We start from the raw sequence: 16,411 nt of genomic DNA on the forward strand, positions 1-16,411 counted from the left end.
TCAAGGAATAGTGCGTGGTTGGGCAACGAGATGGCGCCTGGTGGCAAGAAATGTTGCCTCTCGCATGGAAAGTTGGGCTGATGAAGGTGTTGAAGGTGAAGCGGAAGGCTGGGAAGTTTGGTCTGCCTGGATTCTTGAGTGAAAGGAAACTGAAAAATCAGTAGGGTTTTGGGAAGATGAAAGCTCGGTGTGCAAAAGCTAGGGTTTCTTTTTGCAAAATGAAGCAAGTAACAGACTAAGACGAAGAAACTCGCTTTTATAGGTTGGGCCTTGATGGGCCCAACGCAGATTCTGTGGTAATAGGCCTCGTGCTACTCAAAAATCCTGTCGTTCGCAGTCCTCACATTTATGAAATTGCAGAGTTGTACATCCTTTCAGCTGCAAATTCATCATGTCGTTGGAAGTTGAAGCGATTAGACTTCTATGTTTGTAAAATGAATTTTCTTTGGAGTTTTATTCGGATGGGCACAAGGGAAAGAATTAACGCAATGAATTCATCAACGCAAATGCATCTTTGCAAAGGACGGGCAGCAACACATATATCCTGTAACACACACCTTAACTAAACGCATTTTTGGAGGATCGGGTGCATGACATTTCTACCAGCGCAATACTACCTCAACATAGTGCATTTTTGCTAAGGGCAGGCAAAGAACACATACGAGCGCAACACACTCCTCAACGCAATGCATTTGAATTGGATGAACACAAATTGTATCTTGCGGTACAAGAAGCACCCATTATTGCAATGCATATCGGATGTTGATTATTTTATTATAATTTTGTTTATTTATTTTTTTTCATCAATGCAAGCCATCAATACCTTGCGGCAATAAATTTCTTCTCATTACTCAATCATTCACCAGGTTAAAGAATAACGCATTAAATACAGAAAAGTTAAAGAAATTAAAGAAAGCATTTAAACATAGATGTGAGATATGGACCGGAAGATGACTTTCTTTGAATGAGCGCAATCCACACCTCTGCATGCGGTCTAGCTTGCCTGCCCAATGTCTTTAGGGACATTGCTCCTTTCAATGAGATTCGGGGGCTTCAGAGTTGCTGGGCAACATTCCAGGTGCTCTATTTCTCAGTTCAGAAGCCAGGTGCCCCACTTGAATCTCCAAATTTCGAATTGAAGACGCCTGCGCCTGCATCACTGTGTCATTTTTATCCATGTACTGTTTGAGCAGGGTCTCCAATGAGCTTCCAGAGGTGTTTGAAGATGAGGGTTGTTGATTGTGCGATTTCCTTTGTTGCCCTTGATTATGATTATGGTGAAAGGGAGGAGGGTTTTCCCGATTCCCTACATTGCCACCCTGATGGTTCCTTGGCCCTCCTTGGTTAGGATTCTTTACCCAATCGAAGTTAGGAGGGTTCCTCTAACCAGGATTATATGTGTTTCTGAAGGGGTTATTCTGGATGGTGCATACTTGCACTGATTGTTGGGGAATGGCTCCTTAATTGATTGCCATCGATTGGAGTATAGAGGTCACTGTCGCCATCTGTGCGGCCAAAGTAGTCATTGTCTCACAGGGACAATGGCAGATTCATTCTTTCTTCTTTCAAAACCCCTGCCTCCATAACTATCATCAATCTAGTCATCCATGTTATGCGAGATGCGGTCAAGGATGACCTTGGCCTCGGTATATGTTTTATCCATAAAACCTCCTGCCATGAAGGCGTCAGCAACAACCTGCGTTGATCTGTTCAGGCAATTATAGAATGTCTCCATCAGGACGCAATTGGGTATCTCGATATGCAGGCAGTTCTTCACCAGTCTCCTAAATCGCACCCAGGTGGTGCTCAGGGTCTCATTGTTCATTTGTTCAAAGTTCAGACATCCTTCCATCGCAATGCATTGACAACCGGTGGGAAGAACTTCTTCATGAACCGCTCAACCAACTGATCCCATGAAGTAATCTTGTTTGGCTCCAGTGAGTGAGCCCACCTCTTAGCTTCATTCCTAAGGTGTAAGGGAAGAGATATAATCTAATACCCTCAGGGGTAATGCCAAGTATTGAGAAGTTACCGCACATCTCGACAAAGCTGGTCAGGTGGGCATGTGGGTCTTCACCTTACAGACCCTCAAATTGCCCTGCGTTCTCGATCATTTGGAGCATGATCGGATTTATCTTGAATCTCGCGTTCTCCTCGACCATTAGCCTTGAAATCCCAAGCGAAAAATCGTACAGATTGGGTGCCACGTAGTTTCTCATTGGAATGTTGCGGTCAGTAGCAAGGAAAACTAGATCTTGCACTAGCTGTACTGCCCCTTGATTTCCTACGGGAGCTGTATTATCATTATTATCTGCCATATCAGTTGCTTTCTTTCGCCTTGCTCGATTCTAGCGTGCCCGTGCGCGAAATATACGCTCGATCTCTGGGTCAGCTACGAATTCTGGTTTGGTATTAGTACTCATAAACTGTCAGACTACTTTCCGTATTGAACAGCCAGTACAAAGGGATCTGTTCTGCAAAATACCACAAACATTCTCAAACAAACCGTTAACTAATCCTTGGCAAAGACGCCATAAACTTGTAACGCATAGAATTTATTCTTCTTATGTCATACAACGCATGGATGATTATAATGCAAGATACAACTTGTAAGCGTTTAATGCGATGATGCAATGATATGCGGTGCTACTTCTAGATGTATGCATCATTAACGAAATGCTTGTAGTATGCTATACATTGTAACAAGTTTCCTTTCATTGAAACCAAGTATAATTCCACCGCAAGTTTTTTGGAGTGATCCGAGGTCGAACACAGGGATTGTTTTAGGTTACTTGTGTTACGTTCGTGATATATGCGACTGGGGGTTTTTCAATTTAATAAAAGTGAGGTTTGTACAGGTATTTAAAAATTGCGGTAAAGTAAAATATGCGGTGAAGTAAAATATGCGATAAAATAGAGTTGTGCATTGAAATAAAGTGCAACAAAAAAAAAACCTAAGCTATGATGATACAAGATATAGGTTACATGATACATGATATCGAGTTTGAGACTGACTGTGAAGATTATACAAAGAATCATGTTATGTGGTGGCAAGGCTTTATGTACGAAGCAGAAAGAGGAACGATAATTAGTACAAACATCGCAATTTCATTAATAGCATTAAAGATTATACCGAGTTGTACACGTGTCAAAATCCTCCGCGATTGCGTTGTTCATTAGCATCTTTCGATCGTGTGCCCGCATGCGATGTTGTTTTTGATTACTGCATGCGGTTGAAATTGCGTTGATCGCAAAGCTCTTGATTGATTGTCGCATGCGCCTTCATTGCCTTGATCGTCTATTCATTCCTGAATGATAGGCGTAATGCGACGTAGATGCGTTAATCTTTTTCTCTTGAGCCATGAGCACATACAGTGACTTGATTTCCTGCAAAACAGACTTGAAATATTCTTTTCTACCATCGCAATGGTGTCAGTGGGTGTATTGACGACAATTTATAATTCTGGCATTTCTTAGCTAATTTCTATACAATTGACGCAACCTTCCTTTCTTTTTGCCGCAATATCTAAATAAGGCAGTATAAATAACTTGTATTTCTACAAGTTATCAGCAGCATTAAATTCCATACCCTGGTTAGCTGCTTGACACTAAGACACTTTTCAGATGTCGCCAGCTACAAATGCCCATGCTTGCAAGTGGTGATTTGACACATACAGTCTGAGTCAATGAAACTTTGTTGCATTGAAATCCCTCTGACGCATGTCCATGCATTAATATTGCTTGCGACACTTAGGATCTTTGTTGAAATCCTGCAATATTATGTGTTAGTGATGCAACTTTCAGTAATAAACACTCTTTTGTATGAGTTTAGTAGTGTTTGAGTAATTCCATCATTTTCTCAAAGAATGATAAGTTTTTATCATCAAAAACCTCAATTGCTCCAACTTTTGAGAGGCAATAACTTGTATTTCTACAAGTTATCAGATATAAATTAGAAAATCTTAAACAAATAATCATGTGAATGTAAATTACAACATTTTCTTAATGAATCAAGGATAAAAGTTACATTTTTGTCCTTGTAGTTTTGTTAAGTTGCATGTATTTGGCCCTTGAATTTTTAAATTCAACAATTTATGCTTTAGGTTTGCATTTTGCAACATTCTTAATTATTTTGTTAGTTTTTTTGTTAATTACTAAAGAAAGGATGATGTGATACATCACCTATCTCCTTCATTTTTGTTTTTTTGGTATAGACCTATCATGGTGATTTATAATCCCTTTTTTATTGGGTTATATGTCCTAAAACTCGTAGTTCTAAACAATAAACAAATGTGAAGTTTATTCAGACAAATGTTGTTAAATGAAAATGAATTGATTATTTAATAACTCTAAATCCAATAAACAACGAACTCTTGGCTATTGTAATGAATACTTGGACTAAACTAGATCAAGTTAGAGTAAAATAACCTAAACAGTTTATAGTACTTAGATTAGGTTGGGTACCTATTTCTGGATATACTATTGAATATGCTTCGCTTTATGATTGTTACAAACGTTGTAAAGTGTCATAAACGATGTGATCAATTCATTCATATAGAGTCATGTTAGCGAGGGTTTTCTACATAATGAGATTGTGTAAGACTGACCACGAAATAATTATTATTACGTATTAACACTGTTTACTGTTAATACTGATTAATTTCACTTCTTGATGACCTAGATAACTTGATATGAATCTTGAGCTATCTATGAACTCTTGTTTATTTGAGATTGTCCCTTGATCTGCATTGGTGAGGGTAAGTTCAGCAGCGCAGCTCAATATGCCTCCCATTTCAAGAATAAGACTGGGTAGATAGCTGGGACATAGAATTTGCAAGATGGACACTCCTACCCATTTTAGGGATGGAATTTACTTCCATTTTAGGGCTATTCTTGGAGGAATTTTTATTTCTTTCAAAATTTCATTGAATTTTGATTGATGTTCTTAGTTTTTATTAATAATTAATCAATCTTGGTTTTGGCGGGAGTTCTTGTTTTATCTTGTCGGTGATTCTTGATCTTGATTATTGATCACTGAGTGAATTTAAATCTAGATTTTAAATCAATAAGTTTAAATGTAATTGATGATGTTGCTGATTTAGATTAAAGTTTCACTAATCATTTGTGTATAAGTTTAAATTTTATTAATTATGACGTGAGTTCACACTAAATTGATCGTATTTTGGTTTTAAGTTAAATTATGTTGATTATTTTATGGACATGAGTTTAAATTTTCATTGATCATATTTTTAGTAATATTCACATGTTCCTTTAATTGAACAATGCAATTTTTGGGAAAGATATTTGGTGTTCATTTACCATTAGTTTTTTGTATAATAATATTACTATATTATTGAGTCTTATATTTTAGAGTGGATTGGTCAAAGTAACATGTTACCAAAGTAGTCTTTATAACATTCATTTCTTTTATGAGAAAACGATTAGAATATTTTTGAAAAAAAATCTTAAAAGGTATGTAAAAGTAATATTTTTCATTAACTTATGAAATAAATTTAGACAATAGACAGTTGAGTATGAACACTAACTTTATCCTCTTGAATATTTTTTGAGGTATGAACAAGGATACTTGTTACTTAGAAGTCCTATGTTATCCATCATGTTGAGATATGCGGTGATCAATTGGATAATTCTCTTTTGCATATTGATTGGCATCATCATGTAGTTCTATAGGAACTCTTTTATTGCATACAACATTGGCATCATCTTTAAGATGACCAGGATTGATAGATCTAATTCCAGTTGCAATTTCAACAATGTTCATGGTTAACGAAAGGACACCAATAAAAATAACCATGTTCTCTTTAGAGACAACCTTGTTGTTTTTTATAATAATGCACGTCAATGTACAAAATAATTTGTTTCGAGCTTAAATGGCTTGTTTTTACAAAATACTTCAAATGTGAATATTTATATGGAGGTAATTCTTTTTTGATGTTTTTTAATAGGAAAGTTTAGTTTCAATTGCATCTTCAGAATCTATTGGAAATAAACATATTAGAGGGAAAATTGTTCAAAATGGATGGCTAACATTCCAAAAAACACATCTTTTTCTATCTATTTTACATTTACATATCATATTTTTCTCATTGAAGTTGTCCACACTGTCTACAATTTGAACATTAAGAACCTTATTTCTCTCATCTCCAATCGTAACAATTTAAACTTATCATGATTTAAAATAAAAATTGTATTGTCAAAGTCATATATTGAATTAGATCTGCGTAGATTTTAGTTTGCAAGCTCTAATGTTAGTGTCAAAAAGATTTTAAAAACTATGAAATTAAAGAAAATGTTAACTTTCAATATTTAAAATGATAAAAATTTAATTAGTGTCACCATAAAGGCCAACAACTATATGGACAGTATGTTTAACAATTACTTATGATGAATAGTGTTTTTGACATTTACAAATAATTATTATCGGACCTCGACAACATGTGGGATTGAGCATGCAAACCTTAATGTTTTGATCGTTGATATATAATTTATGTTTTAATTATGTCACTTTATTAGAATTAGAGTTTGGATAAATGAAATTACGTAAAATTGTTTATAACAAGATATCATGATGCAAATTTTTAAGAAATTATACATAATAATGAAAGTGAATACAAAAATATGCTTACGACCATAATTATTTGTTCTTACAAAAGTCTTGAAAAGTTTATGTTTTGTTTGAAGTTAGTTAGTTTGTTGATGTTGATGGTTACTATGAAATCAACAAGTAAAGAATACAAAAAACGTAAAAGAATAGAGAAGATCAACGCACAGACTTACATGCTTTACTAATACTGCATTAGCTACATCTAAGAAGTAGAGGACAATTTTATTAGAGTGAGTATTACCGAATACAAAATGATGGCGACTCCAGGGTTAGAGAAATTATATGGTGCAGTTTTCTAAATGCTAGAGTCATAATCGTAAATAAACCATAAATAATCAAGTATGCAAAATAATGTCAAATAGCGAGGCCTCGAACTACATCGTTTGAAGCGTCAAGTAACAAATTCAAGACATTCCAACAATGAATATATTTGGAAAAAAATTAAACAAGTCAATCTATCACAAATTTTGGAGTGTTTACACTTGTTTCCTTAAATTCTTAAATGACAAAGAGTAGGTAGTTTTGAAAACTACTACAATACAACATTCGGTAGTTCATTTTTTTTTTATTTCTCCATTTTTTTGTGAAAGCGACTACTTTGAATTATACAACTTTTTTTTAACTTCAATCACGATATATGTATAAACCGTGAATTCATAACCTAACATACCTTTTTTGATTTTTTACTATGCCTAAATTTATAATACTTCTTACCATTCTGTTCGGTGTTATTTTTTTTTAAGTACTTCAAAAAATTAGTATGTATAAAATAATTTTTTTAATCAAGTACTTGGAAAGACATTTCAGGTTCGTTTTAAGTCAAAACTTTTGTTGGATTATTTATAACTTTAACTATTGAGGACACAAATCAACTTCAAGTTTTATTTTTTATAACATATAAGGTAAACTGTAGAAAGAAAATTACTTTACCTCTAAACTTATAGGATTATATAAATTAGAAAATCTTAAACAAATAATCATGTGAATGTAAACCACAACCTTTTATTAATTAATCAAGGAGAAAATTTACATTTTTGTCCTTGTAGTTTTGTTTAAGTTGCATGTATTTGGTCCCTTAAATTTTTTAATTCAACAATTTATGTCCGAGGTTTGCATTTTGCAGCATTCTTACTTATGTCGTTAATTTTTCTTTTAATTAGTGAAGAAAGGATTATGTGATACCTATCTCCTTGTTTTTGTTTTTGTTTTTTTTTTTGGTATAGACCTATCATTAGTGATTTATAACCACCTTTTTGTTGGGTTATATGTCCTAAAACTCATAGTTTGTAAAAAATTAACAAGTATGAAGTTTATTTAGACAAATGTTCTTAAATGAAAATGGATTGATTGTTTAATAACTCTAAATCCAATAAACTACGACCCCTTGACTATTGTAATGAATACTTGGACTTTATGTGAAGACGTAAACTTGATCAAGTTCGAGTAAAATAACCTAAATAGTCTATAGTACATGAATTAGGTTAGGTAGAGATACTATTGAATACGGTTCGCTTTATGATTGTTACAAATGTTGTAAAGTGTCATAAACGATGTGACCAATTCGTTCATGTAGAGATATTTGAGCGGGTGTTTTCTACATGATGAGATTGCGTAAGACTGACCACGAAATAATTACTGTTACATATTAACACCGTTTACTGTTAACACTAATTATGTGAAACTTGGATCTCGATTTCCTTACTTAACTAGGTAATTAAAGGAATTAACTAAGTGTAAGTTGAATCCTATGTTAAAAAGAAGGAAAATTTCTATGTGTGAATAGATTTTGAATTAAGCCTAACAAGTGAAAATTTGGCTAAGTGTAAAGTCAAAACAAACCATGTGTATCGTGTTAGGAAACATTAGACGCATGAGATGAGGCTGAATTAATAAAAGAGCTTAAGCATTTAAGCCGAGGGCAACCATGCATTTGATTTAGATCCAAGTTTCACTAATAATTTGTTTATATGTTTAAATTTTTTTTAATTATGACGTTAATTCAAGCTTAATTGATCATATTTTGGTTTTAAGTTAAATTAGATTGATTATTTTATGGACTTGAGTTTAAATTTTCATCGATCGTATTTTTGGTAATATTCACATGTTGCTTTAATTGTACAGTGCAATTTTTGGTAAAGATTATTTGGTGTTCTTATCCCATTATTTTGTTTGTATAATAATATTATTATATTATTGTGTCTTATATTGTAGAGTGGACTGGTCGAAGTAATATGTTTCCAAAGTAACCTTTGTAACATTCATTTCTTTTGTGAGAAAACATTTAGAATATTTTACATAAAATTCTTAAAAGGAATGTAAAAATAATATTCTTCATTAACTTGTGAAATAAATTTAACCAATATAAGGTAGAGTATGAACATTATCTTTATCCTCTTGAATCTTTTTTGAGGTATGAACAAGGATACTACTTGTTACTTCATGTCTAGGAATCCTATGTTGTCCATCATGTGGATATTTGCATTGATCAATTGGATACTTCCCTCTTGCATATTGATTAGCATCATCATGTAGTTCTATAAGAACTCCTCTATTGCATACAACATTGGTATCATCTTTATGATGACTAGGATTGATAGACCTAATTGCAGTTGCAATTTCAACAAAGTTCATGCTTAACAAAAGGACACCAATAAAAACAACCATGTTCTCTTTAGAGATAACCTTTTTTTTTTTATAATAACACACGTCAAGGTACAAATTAACTTGCTTCGAGCTACAATGACTTGTTTTGACACAAGACTTGAATATTTATATGGAGGTAATTCTTTTTGTATGTCTTTTAATAGGAGAGTTTAGTTTCAATTTCATCTTCGGAATCTGTTGGAAGTAAACATATCAGAGGGAAAATTGTTTAAAATGGAAGGCTAACATTCCAAAAAACACATCATTTTCTAACTATTTTACTTCTACATATCATTTTTTTCCATCAAAGTTGTCCCCATTGTCTACAGTTTGCACATTAAGAACCTTATTTCCCTCATCTCCAATCCTAACAATTTAAATTTATCGTGATTTAACATGAAAACTGCATTGTCAAAATCATATATTGAATTAGATTTGTATTGCTTTTAGTTTCCAAGCTCTAATATTAGATTCAAAAAGACGTTAAAGACTATATAATTAAAGAAAATGTTAGCTTTCAATATTTAAAATGATAAAAATTTAATTAGTGTCACCATAAAGGCCGACAACTAGTTATTTTGAATAAACAATGAATGATCCCAAAAATCATTAATATTGCTACATTAAAAAAGTGTTTCTATATGAACAGTTAATTTATGATGAATAGTGTTTTTGATATTTAAAAATATATTATCGGAGCTCAACAACATGTGGGATTGAACATGCAAACTTTAAAGTTTTGATCGATGATATATAATTAATGTTTTAATTATGTCACTTTGGATCCAACTCTATTTAGTTTACTCTTTATTAGAATTGGGATTTGAATGTATGAAATTATGATAAATTGTTTCTAAAAAGATATCATGATGCAAATTTTTAAGAAATTATACATAATAATGCAAGAGAGTACAACAAGATGCTTACGACAATAATTATTTGTTGTTACAAAAGTCTTGACATTTATATTTTCTTTAAAGTTAGTTAGTTTGTTGATGTCGATGATTACTATGAATTTGATAAGTAAAGAATACAGAAAACGTAAAAGAATAGAGAAGATCAACACACAGATTTACATGTTTCATTAATAGTGCATTAGCTACATCCAGGAAGTAGAGGGCAATTTTATTAGAGTGAGTGTTACAGAATACAAAATGATGGCTAGGGTTAGAGAGTTTTTATAGTACAAATCTCTAAATGCTAGGGTCATAATCGTAAATAAACCATAAATAATTAATATGCAAAATAATGTCAAATAGCGAGCCACTGGACTACATCATTTGAAGTGCCAGATAACAGATTCAAATTATTCCAACAATGAATATATTTGGAAATGTTTTAAACAAATCAATCTAACACAAATTTTGGAGTGTTGAAATTTGTTTCCTTAAATTCTTAAATGACAAAAAGTAGGTAGTTTTGAATACTAATGCAAAATAGCATTCGGTAGCTCATTTTTTTATTTCTCCAACTTTTTGTGAAAATGACTACTTTGAATTATACAACCTTTTCTTTTTTAACTTCGATCGCGATATATGTACAAACCGTGAAATCATAACCTCACACACCTTTTTCGATTTTTTCTATGCCTAAATTTATAATAATTCTTATGATTCTGTTTAGCATTATTTTTTAAGTACTTCAAAAAATTAGTATGTATAAAATATTTTTTTAATAAAGTACTTGGAAAGACATTTCAGGTTGGCTTTAAGTCAAAACTTTGTTAAATTATTTATAACTTAAACTATTGAGGACACAAATCAACTTCAAGTCTTTTTTTTCTTTTATATCATATAAGGTAAACTATAGAAAGTAAAATCAATTTACCTCTAAACTTATATGGTTATATAAATTTTAAAATCTTAAACAAATAATCTTGTGAATGTAATCCACAACCTTTTATTAATGAATCAAGGAAAAAAGTTACATTTTTCTCTTTATAGTTTTTTTTTTAAGTTGCATGTATTTGGTCCCTAAAATTTTTAAATTCGACAACTCATGCCTGAGGTTTGCATTTTGAAGCATTCTTAATTCGTTAGTATTTCAGTTAATTACTGAAGAAAGGATGACGTGATACCTATCTCCTTTTTGTTTTTTTGGTATAGACCTACCATTAGTGATTTATAACCATATTTTTGTTGGGTTATATATCCTAAAACTCGTAGTTTGTAAATAATAAACGAATATGAAGTTTATTTAGACAAATATTGTTAAATGAAAATGAATTGATTGTTTAACTCTAAATCCAATAAACTACGAACCCTTGGCTAGTAATGAATTCTTCGACTTTAGTGAAGATGTAAATTAGATCAAGTTCGAGTAAAATAGCCTAAATAGTCTATAGTGCTTGGATTAGGTTAGGTACCTATTTCTAGAGATACTTTTGAATACGGTTCGCTTTATGATTGTTAAAAATATTGTAAAGTGTCATAAACGATGAGACTTGTAAGACTGACCACGAAATAATCACTATTATGTATTACCGCTATTTACTGTTAACACTGATTAGTTTCATTTCTTGATGACCTAGATAACTTGATATGAATCCTGAGCTGTCTATGAACTCTTATTTATTTGGGATTGTCCTTTGATCTACATAGGCAGGATAAGCTCAGCAGCGCTACTTAATATGCCTCCCATTTGAAGGATAAAACTGGGTAGATATAGCTCGGGACATAAAATTCGCAAGATAGAATTCACTCCTACTGATTATAGGGATGGAATTCACTAACAGTTTATGGCTATTCTTGGAGGAATTTTCATTGATTTCAATCTTTCATTGAATTTTGATTGATGTTCTTAGTTTTGGTTAATAATTAATTAATCCATTTGGTTTTGGTCGGAGTTCTTGTTTTATCTTGTCGGTGGTTCTTGATCTTCATTATTGATAACTGAGTGAATTTAAATCTAGTTTTTAGAATAATAAGTTTAAATGTAATTGATCATTTTGTTGATTTAGTTTCAAGTTCACACATCATTTTTTTATAAGTTTAAATTTTATTAATTATAACGTGATTTCAGGCTTAATTGATCATATTTTGGTTTTAAGTTAAATTAGGTTGCTTATTTTATTGACTTGAGTTTAAATTTTCATCGATCATATTTTTGGTAATATTCACATGTTGCTTTAATTGTACTATGTAATTTTTGGTAAAGATTATTTGGTGTTCTGTTCCCATTATTTTTTTTGTATAATAATATTATTATATTATTGTCTCTTATATTTTAGAGTGGATAGGTCGAAGTAATATGTTACCAAAGTAGCCCCTTACATTCATTTCGTTTGGGAGAAAACATTTAGAATATTCTAGTCAAAAAATCTTAAAAAGAATGTAAAAATAATATTTTTCATTAACTTGTGAAATAAATTTAAACAATATAAGGTAGAGTATGAACATTATCTTATCCTTTGAATCTTTTTTGAGGTATGAACAAGGATACTACTTGTTACTTCATGTCTAGGAATCCTATGTTGTCCATCATGTGGATATTTGCATTGATCAATTGGATACTTCCCTCTTGCATATTGATTAGCATCATCATGTAGTTCTATAGGAACTCCTCTATTACATACAACATTGGCATCGTCTTTATGATGACCAGGATTGATAGACCTAATTGCAATTGCAATTTCAACAAAGTTCATGCTTAATAGAAGGATACCAATAAAAACAATTATGTTCTCTTTGGAGATAACCATTTTTTTATAATAACGAACGTCAATGTACAAAATAATTTGCTTCGAGCTACAATGGCTTGTTTTGACAAATGACTTCAAATGTGAATATTTATATGGAGGTAATTCTTTTTTGATGTCTTTTAATAGGAGATTTTAGTTTCAATTGCATTTTCAGATCTATTGGAAGTAAACAGATTAGAGGGAAAATTGTTTAAAATGGATGGTTAACATTCCAAAAAACACATCATTTTCTAACGATTTTACTTCTACATATCATATTTGTTTTCATCAAAGTTGTCCCCACTGTCTACGGCTCACACATTAAGAACCTTATTTCTCTCATTTCCAATCTTAATTTAAACTTATCATGATTAAAAATGAAAACTGCATTGTCAAAGTCATAAATTGATTTAGATCTGTGTAGCTTTTAGTTTCCAAGCTCTAATATTAGATTTAAAAAGATTTTAGAAACTATGAAATTAAAGAAAATGTTAACTTTCAATATTTAAAATCATAAAAATTTAATTACTACGTGAAACCCAGAATTCCATTTTTCTTACTTAAGCAGGTGATTAAGGAAATTAATTAAGTGGAAGTTAAATCCTATGTCAAAGAGTAGAAAAAATCCTAAGTGTTTAAATAAAGATTGTGTAGTAGCTTTGAAATAAGCGTTAACTAGTAGAAAATTGGCTAAGTATAACCCATGCATTGGAAGCTAGAAAATTTATTAAGGCTGTTCCATGCGTTGGACTTGCTCATTTAGAGGTTATTTGGGCGTTGAAGGAAGCCAAAGTGTGGCCAAGAGAAACGCATGCAGCAGCCTATGTTTGAGAGGTTAATAGAGCATGCGGTAGCCTCACGTTGTGCGGACATAGGCGCAAGGCGCTGGAGATGCATGCGTAGGTTGATCATGTATGCGGCGATGCTACACGATGGATGCGGTGACCTTGCTACACGATGGATGCGGCGACCTTGCTACACGATGGATGCTGCGATGCGGTCGATGGTATGCGGCAGCACTACGCATTGATGGTATGCGGCCGAAGGTATGCAATTGATGGTATGCAGCAACACTACGCGTTGGTAACATGTGGCGACACTATGTGTTGGTGTCATGAGGTGATACTATACGTTGGTGTCATGCGGCGATACTCTGCATTGGTGTGATGCAGTGGTGCTATGCGTTGGTGTTATGCGGCGGTGCTACGCAATGGCATGCGGCGATGCTACATGATGGATGTGGCAACACTTTGCGATGATGAGCTGTACCATGAGGTGTTGAGTTACGAACCAAGTCGACCCAAAGGTTGTATGTGTTTGTGATGTGCATTTGTGATGCGCTATGTGCTGAGGACATCCGAGGCATGTGGACGCATAGGACAATGCTTGAGTAAATAGTATGAGGTGGAAGAAGGTTGGTCATAATCCTAGTTGAGCGCGTAAGGCAAAGGTAAGCCATGCGGTAGAGGGCATGCGGCCAAGGATGAGCCTTGCAAGCATCTAGTATATACGACCACGTTGCGTCAATGGGATGCACAAGGGAATGTTGCGTTAATTGGAAATGGCACAACTGAGGTTAGTAGGTCACACATGGGGAAAGGTACTAGGCGGCCATGGCTTGAAGGGTGTTATGTTGAGATTTAAAGACACCGCAAGGGCACGAGATAAGGTTGGATGAATGCATATGAGATTGGATGGACACATTCAAGATCGTCATCCGGACATGTGGCTTGTTGGGAAGAAATCTTAAGCTTTAAGCAAATGAGGTGGATGCACAAGAAGACATGCAAACTTGAGGGCTATGCATTGGTAAAAGGGGAGCAAGACACCTTGGATTGCGTTGATGCAATATTGTGTTAATAGTGTAAGGAATGGACACTTGGACATACGGCCAAGTAGGAGGTGTCGGCCTTAGAGAAGTCTTGGACATCTATAAATAGGGCCAAGGACTTCAGATGAGAACTCAAATTATCTTCAAAGGACATAAAGAAGAGTGTATAAAGGCTAATGGGGAGGAGACTATGCGTTGATGAAGGAACACATGCGTTAGTAGCAGAAACCATGCGTCAGTCATGAAGTTCCAAGAGGGGATGATGCTGTCGAACAGGAAGGTCTGAAAGAAACATCAAATTGGGACGAAGTGATCTCTCAGAACAGTCATGTGTTTGAAGGGATTTTAAAGCCACCTGAAAGCTAAAAGAGTCTAGTTTTCAGGGTAGGGCTTTCGGAGAAGAAGCTCCAAGGAATCAGGCTATAGAATGAGGAAAAAGCAAAAGGGTCGAGTTGTCGGGTAAGCTAGGCCAGTCTTTATGTTTTGAGGATTCCGGCCAAACCACGAAGATTTCTTAGCTAAGATTTTGAGGTAAGATTTTTGAGATGTTTTAGAGCATATTTATAGAAGGAAGTAGCTCGAGATAAAGCATAGAACTATGAGTAATTAGAGATTTAATTTTAATCTAGAATTTAGGGTTCAAAAGAAGAGCCCGAGAAGATCAAAAAAATTTTAAGAGAAAGATTAGGAATCTTTACCAAGATGAGTGTGTCACACCCCGCCCCAAATCACCCTCTTAGCCTAGAGAAGGGCGTGACTGCAGCAGTTATCAACCTATAGGTTGACACTTACTGCCTAAAAACTCTTGCGGAATAACTCTGATACCAAATACAAATTATATGTAATGGGACGACTGTAGGCCCACAATTTATTTACATAGAAATTTAATATGTTTAGAGTATTTACAACATTAGATTTACAAGTCCCAAAACCCACAGATACTAGTCCCTATATAAACAATAGTAACATGTGTACAATATTAATAGTAACCACCTAGCAAACGGTTACAAGTCTTTTCGTCCTTTAGTGGAAGAGCAGATACTGAGCTGTCTTCAGAGAATTTGACAGCTACTTGTAGGCGGAAAAACAAAAACATTAGAAAACGAGGTGAGCTTATGCCTAGTGAGTGATCGAGAAAACATAGTAAATTCTCATGCATAATTTCAGAAATTAGTTTTATTTGAAATATAAACTTTTACAGCATAAATATTTTCCAAGCGTAAATTATATAAAATTGTTTTAAACATAAAACAGTAAAATCATTTCTCAAATAAAAGTACTATATAACTGGTAAAATAATCTCAACACCAACTACTAGTCCAGATACAAATTATATGCAACGGGACCGTTGTAGGCCCACAATTTATTAACTTAGAAACTTAATATGTTTAGAGTATTTACAACATTAGATTTACAAGTCCCAAAACCCACAAACCCTAGTCCTTATATGAACAATAGTAACATGTGTACAATATTAACAATAACCACCTACCAAACGGTTACAAGTCTTTTCGTCCTTTAATGGCAGAGTAGACACTGAGCTGTCTTCAGAAGATTTGACCGATACTTGTGGAGCGGGGGAACAAAAACATTTGAAAACAGGGTGATTTTACGCCCAATGAGTGACCGAGAA

This window comes from Benincasa hispida, chromosome 5 (genome assembly GCF_027475165.1).
Source record: "Benincasa hispida cultivar pf3 chromosome 5, pf3_genome.v1.1, whole genome shotgun sequence".
NCBI classification, from domain to species: domain Eukaryota; kingdom Viridiplantae; phylum Streptophyta; class Magnoliopsida; order Cucurbitales; family Cucurbitaceae; genus Benincasa; species Benincasa hispida.